Below are 14246 nucleotides of genomic sequence, written 5' to 3'. Positions count from 1 at the left end.
GACACATGCTTGACCACCAGAAACAATTGTAGAATAAATGGCTATATTAACATTGATTATACTTGATTAATTTATACTCAACTTGATAAAAATATTCTACATATCCCCCCTCTGGGACTTACATAAGTCCCACCTTCACTGTCCTCATTCAGAGTGCAGTTTCATAATTCAGTCTCTTCAGCTATGCTCTCTAGTGAGTTAAGTCACACAACTTCATTACCGATGACCAGATTATGCAACCGCACTCTGAACCAAACGTCTCCATTCAAGTTTGATTAAGAACGGAGTAAAAAGATTCTGTCTCTTTATTCCTTCATTCAATAAATGAAACCTATAAGCATGTTATACTGTAAGCATGAGCGTGCAATTGGTTCAGCCTTGTCTTTGGTTGTCACAGTTATGTAGAGTATATCAAACATAAAACAAAATATTTATCATCATATTAAGAGTTATTTTTTATAGTGCAGATATCTTCAACTCAGATACTTTGCGCATCATAGAGGGTCACCCTTTGGGGAGAGGTTAGGCTAGCACTTACACCCAGGGTGTGGTTCATTATTCATCTCCTCGTACATATCTTCATTGGAGGAATCAATTTTCTCCCAATCTGGTATTTCAATCCATCCAGAGTAGGTGTCATTGCACTGGACCGTTCACATTGATCAATGTCATCTGCTTCACTGTTGCACGGATCAAAAATGATTTTACCAATGGTAACACACAACAGAATATTATTCCTCCCACAAGGATTGTTATTCTAATCATTATATTAATTTTAGCCAATCGTGCACCCCATTTCTTAAACAATCCTATTTAAATTGTTGTAAACAAACAAGACAAGCAAGGTTAATCTTTAATCACCACCATGTTTTCTTTTTCCATTCTTCATTAATATTAAAATGTACATGAGTTCAATAAACGCAACTTTGTGGAACTCACAATTTTTGGGCAGGTTTCTTCTAGACCTCCCTTTTGATGCTTCCGACCTAAAAGCAACCATCCACTTCCTTAAACCCATCTCACCCCTTCTTGGCAGGCTCCCAGGGCGGTGATGCCCTGCCTTAGGTTGCCCCCCCTTTTTGCCATTGGAGAGTCTTACCCGTTATTGGGTCATCACCTCATGCCACTGGTCTCAATACTGCTCAGTCCTATTAGCCAATCCTTATTAATTTGGTATCACTAAACAGATATTTTCTTTTGTTTCAGGGAGCATTACCTGAGAACCGTCACAGCCAATGAAACCATCTACAACTGCTTAAATATGGAGACAGTTCAAAACATGGTTAAATTCACAAAGCATTATTCAAAATTTAACAATCTATTAAAATTGTCCAAATTAAAATTAAAATAACAATGCTAAAATTGAACTCATTTACAGATCATTAATTTCCATTCAGATTGTATTTCTGCTCCTTTAGCAAATGAAACAAAAGACCTTGTATCATGGCGGCAACTAATATCAGAATAAAGCAAAATTAAGGGTAGCCTCTGTCAAACTTCTAGGAAGCTTAATTTAAAAACATTACCTTAATTCAATAATAGTTTCTATATAGTTTTTGAACCTACATTTATTCTTTTCAGATGAATATTCAACTTAATCTCTTATCATTAGTATAAACACTTAATTTCAAATTGCCCTCTGAATATATAAAATCCTTAATTATGATGAGAAAAGCTGTTTGATCCTCTCCTTCATATCACTGTATCTAACATTATTGTCAAATCACATAATTTTCCGTATAAAATAAAATACATTTTAGAGATGTGCCTTTAGCACACTTCAAAAACTTAAACTGAGAGTGTGAGAGGGGGCGGGGGAGGAATTCGGAGGGGGACATTCCACTCCTTCACACTGTTTCTATTCTTATTACAGCTATTCCTTCTTTTTCATTTTAGATTCTCACAATAATACATTTAAGTTATTCTTCAACAGTGAAAATGGTGCTTTTAATTTACAACACCTATCTTATCCCTTCTTTTTTTAAGTTGAATAACTCTCTAATGATTACTTTCTCCCTTTTCTTACTCTCTCAGGAGAAGGAACTTCCATTCTATCTAATGAAACAACATAAATCGCCTTTTTAAACAAACAGAATAGTAAAAGTTTAAACAAAAAAGTAGTAAAGAGGCACAATGGAAATTCAAACAAATCTCTTTTCTGTGTTTTGAAATAATTGCTCAGTAAAATACACTACATCTTTTAATTTCTCATGACTCTTATTTTTTATATCCTAATGTTTATCATCATTTAACAATAAGATTTTTCAGTTATTATTCTCTTATACTTCTCAGCATTTCCTGACAAATTATTCAGTTAAATAGTAGAGACAAACGTCACAAACTGTATGCCTCTAAAGTGATACTAGATTAATCTCAAAATAAAAATAATAGTTGTACTAGAAAAAGATACTCAATCAACTCTTTGTAGCACCCACTAATCTTTTTCTTTAAAGTGAGGGTACTCTCTGGAAAATTTGGGGGAGTAACCTATCCAATAGATAACTCTAACTTTTTCATCAAGTTTGTAATATTTACTCTTTAAATTAATGAATCAGCTGTTAGATGCTGGATTTAAATTTAGACCCTCAGAACAATTTATACATGGGTCTTGAACCCATGCATGGCAATCTGGAAGTATAAGACTGAAATCAAGTTATCCAGAGAAATTTGAATCCACATTTGAAATGTCAAATCAGTATTGATTACCAGCAATCATGAGAGCGGGAGGGCCAATCAGATAATAGTCCACATAATTTTCAGTCTTTTTTCTTCGGACTTCCTCTTGCAGTATTAACAACTTCAATAAATCATCTGGCCCAGCCATCTGCAATGGTGAGAGACTGGTTCCAGAATTAGTTAATGAAACAACATACACATAATGATGACAACAGAAAGGGTAAAACATAGTTAGTATCAAAGACACACAAAGAATAGACGCATGAATATGAAGTTATTAACATTCTCAGTTGAGGAAATTACAATGTTCAAATTAATATTAACGTTTCTCCATGGGTTTCACCTGCTACCCATGACCAATTTTTTCCTTAGTATTTATCAATAATTTTTTACAATCAAATACATCACAGATATTTCTTAAATCTTCAATTCAGAACTTCTAGCATGAATAACATTTTCCATTTTATGCACGTCCAAAAGGAAAAAACTTTTATTTTTTTAAATATCAGAGCATCTGAGCAAAACTGTTTACAACGTTTGATTAGTTCTGCCTCCTTATTAAAGGTTGGGACTTTATTTTCCATTTTATCTGGCATGATTGGTCACGGAACAAACCCAAGGAAAAAGCATCACAATATTGGCAAGGGTGCCACACATAAAGATCAGAAAACAGGTATTAAGAGCACAACTTCAACGAATTGAAAAAGCAGAGAACATGAAATGATCCAAATCATTCTTAAATTTCTTTCCTATAATTCTAGTCTCAAAGGCAGCTCCCAGTGTACCCATGATCAACCAATGCCTACACTGTGTGTATAAAACAAGAAAATAAAAGAAAAAAATATCTAAGCTTAACTAAAAGAATCTGCTATCTATCTTATCTAAATTCGGGGCGCCCCTGTCTGAGTGGAGACACCAAGAGAGACAAGGATCTGTAGACTATTATTGGCGCCATCCTTACAGATTAAGGGGTCATAGGTCTTTGTTTATTCCAGGCACTACCAACATCTGTCTCAGTCTCTCCATCAGGCAGTCCCTAACTAAAATAATTAACTCTACCTATCTTAGTTTTGTTAGTTGATCAAGTTTACACCGATAAAGTTGCAACTCACATGTACATTTGTTCTCCAGACATACTTAAACACATAGAAAATCAAAAACAAAACAAATAATCATGGGTTCTTACATTTAGATATTAAGAGTGTATAGTGTTTAATTTAATATTGTTAAAGATTTTATTCTCTCATAAACTAGACCAGACAGAACGTAAAACAGACACATGAATGTGAAGTTTCACATTTAAGGTTTACTTTTCATACTCAAGTTACAAAATATAATTTTCTTATTAGTCAGTTTCGCCTTTCTTTTTTATTTATCTTTCCCATTTTCTTGACATTTTAGCATTTCCATTTGCTTAACCATGGCTTTGATAACTAGTGACCTCAATAAAGGAAGTACACAACAAAACAAAAACCTTCTTATATTTTTCAGAGAATTTTCTCCTTTCTTTTTGAACAGTGCTAGCAGTTCTCTCTCCTTTTCCCTTTTTGTTTCTCTCTTTTTATTTTTTACTCTTATTTTTAGTTTTATAATTTTTTATCAAAGTTTCCATTTCCTCGCACAATGCTACATCAAATGTCCCTTCCTTTGGCCATTTTGTCATCATATCTTTGTTCTCTTTTGCCATTTGCTTGAGAGCTTATTTATAAGTTCTCTACACAATGGATATTTTAATCCTAATTAGGAAAAATGTATCAATGTATCAATTTTTGTAATTATTTTTATTTGTTCGAATAATATGATCTTCCAAAAGAAATTCAATTATTTTTATTTATTTATAAACCAATTTCGCATATCTTCTCCTATAACATGCACTTTAATTGTAATAATTATTATACCACATACATGTACACATTTTCCTATATGTTGTCAATTTACTTTTAGGATTACTCTGTATCCAAATAGTGCCAAACAACAATAACAGCTGTTTTTTCTTAGAGTCTTTATTTCTTTCACTGTTATTTTACTTGTCATACAAAGAATGAAAAATTATTTTATCACCATTAATTTAGATTAATCATTATATTTAGAGGATAATCGATGTCTTACTATTTTAATTTATTTCCTACTACAATAATCTGCAATGCCAATCTCTTGAAGCAATTTTTCTAATTTGTTTCACCGTCACTCTTCACTACAAGTTCATACAAGTCCCTTTATTATTTATTTATTTCGCTTTCTCATTTCTTTGAGATTTTAATCAATCAGTTATACAGTGGATTTCTAGATTTTAGTATTTCCACTGGAGTGTTTGCCATAATTATACCTTATGTAATATAACAACACTTATCTTAAATACAACCTTTGTTTAAAATCCAATTAATTAGTTGACTTTAGTTTAATGCAATACACTGGACTCAAAGCTTTATTGTTTGTCCAGATAATGTGATTTCCCAAATGGAATTCAATCACTTTATAGTTCTTTATAGAACTTTATCTCTAAGCACAGTTATACCACTTGAATATATAAATTATCTATATGAAGTCAAATAAATTTCTATGCTACAGTCTAGTTTAGGAGTTATGATCTGGCACACGTCCAACAACAGCTGCACTTTCTCAGTTTAGTTAATCTTACATCAGGCTTCCTTCGTGGCATGAAAAGTACAGCCCAAGACTAAATTTTGTCCAGCCAGCTAAGAGTTAACTTTTTGCTTTCATGCACATTTTGTTTTACAGCTGTTGTCTCACCATTTTTATTCTTTTTCCTATTGTCAGTTTATACTGTATTATATTTGCTCTTCCATATATATATATTTTTTATCATTGGTTTTAACTCAACTATACAACCAGAATAATTTTATGTGCCCTCTTTGCCTCTAATCATCAGATCTCTTCTGCCTCATATATTGATGGAAAGTTGAAAATAGGCCTAAATAGATTTTCTTTGCTGTAAATTGCATATACACTCCTCATTAATTATGCAGCAAAGGCTGAGTCTCTCTATCTGGATCACAAATACTACAATTTGAAGAATGGCCAAACAACCTACAAAGCCACTATCTCAAAACGTTTTTAGTTTTCTCTGTGTTACCAAAGGAAATTCCTTTCCAAATTTTCACGAGACAGGCTTTTATTCCCAACATCTGTTCAACATATAAAAGACAAACCTTCTTTATTAGACAACATTTACTCCATTCACCGTATCCCTTTAAATTTGTATTTTTAATTTTTTAATTTTAGGGCTCATATTATATTCAAATTCACATTTGTCCTCTTATTTATAGGACTCATATAACATACACACTGTGTTCCTTTTATTTTAAGGACGAATCATACATTCCAGTCCCTCTACTGAGCTCATATTTGTACACTTCCATACGCAATCGCACTTAAGTCGCACTTCACACACTTTCAAACACAGACACAAACACTCTCACAGACACAGAAACTTTCACACTTTTTTACAAACACAAGGTCTTTATAAACACAGAGCTCTCAAAAAATACTATAATTCTAAAACGCAACTATTCTACCACCTCTCTTAGGTGGCCTACAGTATTTCTGCCTACCCGGTCAAAAACCTGTGATTCATGCCTACCCGGCTTCTATAAATTTTATCTGCTTTCATTTACTGCTATCCATCTAGGCTCTCTTAACAATAAAAACAGATAATTGCAGGATTTGCCTACCCGGTCAAAAACCTGTGATTTTGCCTACCCGGCTTTTTTAAACTTTATCTGCTTTCATTTACTGTTATCCAACTAGGCCCCCTTAACAGTAAAAACAGATCATTACATGCAATTATTTCTTCTGGAATCAAAACCCTTTTAGTCTTTTTGTTCTTTAAATTTGGAGAAGCTTTTTGAGTGTCCTTTCCATCACGGGCAAACTCTGGCAAGCAACACAAAATAATTATAAGCAAAGAATGCTTACCTTTCAGGTGGCCACCTATTTTGTGTTGTTTGTCAAGCCAGCCCACTGTGGAAAACCCTCTTCTGCTCCTTTCCTGTCCCATCTGGGGTGCCAATTTGTTGTGGTTTCTGCCACCTCTGTGAAAGATCACTCTCTAAGTCTTAGGGTTTTGATGCCAGAAGATAGACTTTATTATCAGAGATAAAAAAGCAGTGTTGCTCTGCAGTTGCAACTCCAGCTAATGGGTTTCTTCCCGCTTATATATGATCTACCAAGGTGTGGCTAATACGTTCCATACATGTCACCATTATCCATCACCCTATTCTTTGACTCCAGTCTGTTTATTTTAAGAAGTGGACAGGAGACACCTGTGGAGAAATACATTCCTCACCATACATTCTCTAAGCAGTCATGAGAGCAGTTTACCATACGTGAGCACATTCCATTCTTATACTGGTACCCCACACACACGAACACAGCAAGACACATGCTTGACCACCAGAAACAATTGTAGAATAAAATGGCTATATTAACATTGATTATACTTGATTAATTTATACTCAACTTGATAAAAATATTCTACATGGTTCTTTAAGAACTACTGGAGCTAATATTTCTACCTGACATCCTGATGCTTTTTTAGCTTCCAAATCTTCTTTGTTGTTACCTTTAATGACATAATCATTTCCTTGTTTATGAGCCTGACATTTGATGACTGCTAATTGTTTTGGTGGCATCATAGCAGAAAACTGTTCAGCATGTTGAATGGTAGTTCCATCACTCTTTTTGAAGCCTCTCTGTTTCCACACTGCTCCAAACAGATGACACACACCATGAGCATAAGCTGAATCAGTGAAAATATGTGCTATTTGTCCCTTTGCTAATGGACACGCAGTCGTGAGGGCTTTTAATTCTGCTAATTGAGCAGAGCAAGGCTGTACACAATGTTGGGATATTACAGGCACAAATTCCTCCATGTCTTTCTTTACTACTGAATATCATGTATGATTTCCCAAATAATCTCTAAAACTAGAACCATCCACAAAGTCAGTGACTTCTGCATCAGAGATAGGTGCAATAGATCTGGCCATAACCTAGTGAATGCCAATGAATTAGCCACACAATCATGTGGATCACCTTCATAAGCCAAAGGAATCAATTCAGCTGGATTAACTGTATTACAACACTTAATGGTAACATCTGGATACGTAAGTAGTGATGAATATGCTAGAATATGGGCTTGAGGCAGAAAAATGTCCTTGTTCTAGTAACTCCACAATTTTGCGATGCATATAAATGTTTACTGGGTACTCCATGGTTAATGTAGATGCTATTTCATATGCATAATATACTGCTGCAAGGCCTTGTTGGTAACATGGTGGGTAACCTTGAGCTACGTTGTCCAGCTTAGCGCTATAGTAAGCTATGGGTTATTTTCTCCTACCACTACAGGTCTCTTGCATCAATACAGCTGATGCATAGCCATCAGTTCTGTTTGCCACATACAGGTGAAACGGTATAGTGAAGTCGGGATTACAGAGGGCTGGTGCCCTTTGTAGTTCTTTCTTTATAGACTCAAATGCTAGCAACGCATCTGTATTCCATCTTAGTGGAGTACTTAAATTTTGCAGTCCTGCTTGTTTCATGATTTCTCACAGTGGAGCTGTTTTTACTGCATACTCCTCTATCCAATCAGAACTGAAGCCAGTCTTTCCTAGGAAAGTCATCATCTGTCCTACTGTTTGTGGCAATGGTGTTTTACTGATACTTTCTAATTGATTTTGGGCTATAGCTTTTGTGCCATATGAGATCAATTGTCCTAAATATTCAACCTGCAGCTGGCAATACTGTAGTTTTGTTTTGGATGCCTTGTGACCTCCTTGAGCTAATTTAGTAAGTACTTTAATAGAATCTCTATGACATTGTTCCAATGATGTGGAACAAATCATCTACAAACTGCAGCAGATTACTGTCTATCATTAGGTCTTCTAAATCAGCCTTGAGAACCTGATTGAATATGTGGTGAATGTTTAAATCCTTGCGGCATTCTGGTATAGGTATTCTGTTTACCAGCATACGTGAATACAAACAAGTGTCTACTTTCCTCTGCCACCGGAACACTGAAAAAGGCGGAGCATAAATCAATCACAGTAAAGCACTTGGCATCAGGAAGGATATTTATCAGCAGCGTGTGCGGGTTTGGAACATCAGCTGGCCAATCCTCTACTATATCATTGATTGCTCGTAAGTCATGAACGAGGTGGCATTTAGATTTGTTTGCTTTGATCACAGGCAAAATTGGAGTATTACAGTAACTGTTTGTTTTCATTAATACTCCTGCTTTCACTAGACCTTCAATAGTGTCTTTTATGCCTGTTTCAGCCTCAGACCGCAAAGGGTAATGCGATTTTCTTGGCTGGCTTAAGTTGTATTCTTATTGGGCTGGCTGAATTTACCGGTCCTACATCTGTCATGCTGAGACCATAACTCAGTTGTTACCTGACGCTCCACTTCCTTAAACAGTTAAGCATCAATAGTCTCTACCAATTTGGGTGTTGATATCATCTGCGTTTGTATTTTTTTATTAATGACTACTTCCTGAGGAGCACCCATCAATATAGTCCCACACAAAATTTTGATGTAATTTTTGTGAGCAGAATGAAAAATCAATGGATTTTACTGTTGGTTCCCTTTGGCCTTTTTCATCATTGACCATAAATCTTTTGCTTCCCAATTTTTCCCTACATATAAGGATACATCTGGAGCGGAATCTGCTACATTAAACCAATGTTTTACAAATTCACTCTCAGTTATACTCAAAGCTGCTCCGTGTTTACCTATTATGATGTATTGCGAGGTCATTCCGATCTTTTGTCCTCCAGTTCTTTCCTGCCATTTCTTTTCTATATTTGCATATCTCTCAGGTTCAAATATCTTCGTTCAGTGAAATTCTGATTTTGGCAACTGTGCTTCAGGAATCTGTGCTTCAGAAAACTTTCCCCATTTATTAATTGTCTGTTTCACATAATTTTCTATCTGTCCTATCCAGTACACGTTTGGTCTTGGCTCAGAAATCATCATTTGTGTTCTTATTCCCTGTATGTTTATATACACTCCCTCTGGGAACACCAAATTTGAAGTCCCAATTTACATAATGCATCTCTCCCTAACAAATTAACAAGAATCTGATTTGATACCAGGATAGGTATTGTTGCACTTTTGTTTTTAGGAATTAGCTGCATTTGTCCTGAGAATCCTATTGTCTTTGCAAATTTTCCAGACAAGGGGAGATGTGAGGCATAATTTAAATTTACACACAAATAAACCGCTCCTGTGTCTGCTAGCATGGGTGTGGGTTTTCCCTCTATTTTAACCTGCAGCATAGGATCTTGATCAGTATTGGTTGTTAAAATTGGAAGCTGACTCTCCCCTGTCGGATTGATTTGGACCTCCCCAAGGGTTTACTGGGCCTTGAGATGGACCTCGAAAGGGCTGTTGCCACCCCTCCCCCCCTTTCCCCCCTCTACCCCCAGGTGGCTGTTGCCATGGATTTATGGGGCAATCACTCTTGTTATGTCCAGGCTGTCCACACCCCCAACACACTCCCAGAGGAAACATTTTAGGCCTGCCTCTTCCTCTCTGTTCCCCTTGTGATGGTTTTCTTTTCCATCCCATCATCCCCGGCTGTTGAGCATAGACATTGACGATGGGTGCAGGGATCTGGTGTGTATTTGCAGGAATTTCTGTTGGTGGATTTAGCTGGATAGTTGGTGTTGGAGCATTTACAGAAGTCATTACTGTCATTTGCTCTGAATCTTCTTTCTTTACTGTAGCTTGAATATATTTTCTTTTTTTCTGAGTAACAGTTTTTATTGATTCACACACTTGAAACAGAAAAGCAAAACATATATTCATTCACATAATCAACTTTTAACCCCCATTATTCCCTTTCCCCCTCCCAATCCCTAACCCCACCATGACCCTCAATTCTTTTTTTTTATTTTTTATTTTTTTTTTATAAAATAACATTTTACATTTAAACCCTACTAATACAATCCCACCCTGACCCCTAACGAACACCCCTGTGGTCCCATATAACACACACACAATCCAAAAAAATAAAAAAATAAAATATAATATATATATATATATATATATATATATATATATATATATATATATATATACACAAATAAATAAATAAATAAAATAATAATAAACATACATGATTAAACTACACTCTCCACATCCCCTCCCCGAGAGTCCCCCAAAAAAACTAAATATTTGCCCCATTGTTTAGCAAATAGGTCCCTAAACCCCAGCCTTCTACTTACCGCCTCTTCAAATGCAGCTACCCTCCCCATTTCCACACACCACTCCGAAAAAGAGGGTGCTCCACTTGACTTCGAACCCTTTAAATTTACTTGCCTGCCGATCATGAGACTGGTCATAACCCAACTTTTTATATAATTATCCGCTAAATGCATGACCGCCCCATCACCCAAAATACAGAGTCTGGGACAAAGCAAAACCTGAGTGTTCAAAACATCACACAAATACCTCTGAACCCTCAACCAAAACTCCTGGATCTTAACACACCCCCAAAAGACATGGGTAGTGTCTCCAACTTCTGACTGGCATCGCCAGCAAGTGGGTGTGTCTTTAAGAGCAAGCCTATATAATCTAGAGGGGGTCCAATAAAATCTATGTAAAATCTTAAATTGCATAAGGTGAACCCTTGCATCTATAGATACAGACTTGACATTTTTAAGAATCTTAGTCCACACTCCATCCTCCAATACCAAATTCAAATCTTTTTCCCATACTCTCTTGAGAGAAGTCAAGGCTCCATCCCCCAGACTCTGAATTAGTAGGGAGTAATACACTGATGCTTCATGGCCTTTTCCAAAAGCAGCAATCACCTCTCCCAAAGCACCTGCTGCTTTAGGGGGGTGCGTGCCACTCCCAAAAATAGTGCAGAGTAGGTGGCGAAGCTGTAAATACTTATAAAACTGAGATCTGAGAATGCCAAAATGTTGAACCAAATTTTCAAAAGGTCTCAATACTCCACCCTCATATAGGTCACCAAGTGCATTAACCCCCCTCACAATCCAATCTGACCAACAAAAAGGGGACTTATTAATACATAGTTTAGAGTTCACCCATATGCTCGAGGCTGCATTTAAATAAATATCCGAATTAAACACTCTGGACACTTTTGTCCATATCGAGTGCAAATGCAAAATAACTGGGTGCGACTTAACCTCTCCGGCTAGTTTGATCGAAAGGCTTTGCAGTGGCAAGATAGGGGCAAGAACTTCCTTTTCAATACAAAACCAGGGAGGGGCTCTCTCAGGTGGAAGTGACCAATGAGCAAAATGTCTAAGACCGAACGCATAATAATAAAACAAAATCTTGGGTAGGCCTAGCCCACCTTTGTCAATTGGCCTATGTAACTTATTGAAATTTAACCTGGGGCACTTACCATTCCAAATAAAGGACTTCGCTATGCTATCAAATTGCTTGAAATAAGAGCGGGGGACATCTACAGGGAGAGACTGAAGCAGGTAGTTGAATTTTGGAAAACAATTCATTTTAATAACATTAACCTTCCCAATCATCGATAAATGTAATGAAGTCCACCTGCCCACATCGCTCGAAAACCTTTTTATTAAAGGGTCAAAATTAACTCTAACTAAATCAGACAAATTTGCTAGGAATAAAATCCCAAAATACTTAATGCCCTGTTTGGGCCACTGGAAGGCGCCCAGCTGGAAAGCCATTTCTGGGCAGTACGCTGTCAGCACCAAAGCTTCGGATTTAGACCAATTGACTTTGTATCCTGAGAACTTGGAAAAGGAATTAATAATTCTGTGGAGGCAAGGCATAGATCTAGTAGGTTCAAAGACAAATAATAAAATATCATCTGCGTAAAGCAGAAGCTTATGCGCCACACCTCCCGCTGTCACCCCTGGAAAATCATCCTCCTTTCTTATCACGGCTGCTAATGGTTCCAGGGCAAGACAGAACAATAATGGGGAAAGTGGGCAACCCTGTCGAGTGCCCCTATTCAGAGTAAAATAATCTGAAATTAATCCATTTGTTTGTACCGCTGCTACAGTTTGTTTATAAAGTAACTTAATCCAACCAATAAATATACTCCCGAACCCATACATTTCCAAAATCTTAAAAAGATAATCCCATTCTACCATATCAAACGCCTTTTCGGCATCAAGTGAGATGGCAGCGACCGGAGATTGTTCATTCGCCACTGACCACATGATATTGATGAGACGCCTGATGTTATCAGAAGAGCTGTGGCCCCGAATAAACCCCACCTGATCTATATGTATAAGAGATGTCATAACTTAATCGGTTAGCCAAAATTTTTGACAATATTTTTACATCTAGTTGGATCAGGGAAATTGGACGGTAACTTTTACACTCGCTTGGATCTTTGTCCTTTTTAAGAATCAGACTGATCCGGGCATGTATCATGGTTGGAGGAAGTTTTCCCTTCTTTAATGATTCAGTATAAACTTCTAACAAAAGTGGAGCCAGTTCTGTAGCATAAGATCTAAAAAATTCTGTGGCAAAACCATCTGGCCCCGGAGCCTTGCCAGTAGGTAGGGACTAAATTACCTCGTCAAGCTCCTCCAAGTTTATCTCAGAATCAAGAGTTTTTTTGCTCAATCGTCAGTTTAGGAAGATCTAATGGTTCCACAAAGTTTCTAATATCATCATCAGTAGACGAAGGCGTGGAACTATAAAGATCAATATAGAATTCTTTAAAGGCAAATATTTCACCACCAGCAGATTTCACTGAGGGAATAGTAGAAAAAGACTCTCTCTGCTTTATATATCTAGCCAAAAGCTTCCCTGCTTTGTCACCCGACTCAAAGTATGACTGTCTTGCCCTGAATAACCAAAACTCCACTTTCCGCGACAAAATAGTATTATATCTATATTTCAATCGGGTCAATTCTCTGAGGCCATCAGATGACATTCGGCGCTTCAGCTCTGCCTCGGCACTTTTAATATTTCCTTCCAACTCCACAAGTTCTCGTGCTTTGGATTTTTTGATGAATGAGGCATACTGTATGATCCAGTCCCTAAGAACCACTTTAAGTGCCTCCCAAGCCACGCCCACAGAGGATACCGAGGACCAGTTGGTCTCCATATAAACACTGATTTCAGTCTTTAACATTTGTTGGAAATCAGGATTTTGCAAAAGGGATACATTAAGGCGCTTACTATATGATTTCTTTTTCTCTATATGTGGCAGCACCTCTAAACGTCCTCGTTACTTGCGTAACCTCCGTTCCCTGATGGAGAGAATGAGACGTTGTGTCAATGTAGTGACACTAGGGGTCACTCTTGGGAACCTGAGACACCTCTGGTCTTTGATAAAAGGCCATTGAAAATTGGCGAGTGGTATTTGCATACCACTCCCCCAGACATACGGGTATAAAAGGAGCTGGTATGCAACCACTCATTCAGGTTTTATGCTGAGGAGCCGAGACAAGGTCCCAGCCATTTCAGCGGGTAGTTCAGCATTGTGGCAGGAGCGACACAACGTCTCGTTCCCTCCATCAGGGAACGGAGGTTGAGCAAGTAACCAGGATGTTCCCTATCTGTCACTCACTCGACGCTGT

Source organism: Myxocyprinus asiaticus, chromosome 26, assembly GCF_019703515.2.
Source record: "Myxocyprinus asiaticus isolate MX2 ecotype Aquarium Trade chromosome 26, UBuf_Myxa_2, whole genome shotgun sequence".
NCBI lineage: Eukaryota > Metazoa > Chordata > Actinopteri > Cypriniformes > Catostomidae > Myxocyprinus > Myxocyprinus asiaticus.
The sequence above is the reverse complement of the archived record's forward strand: the minus strand, read 5'-3'. Positions refer to the sequence as shown.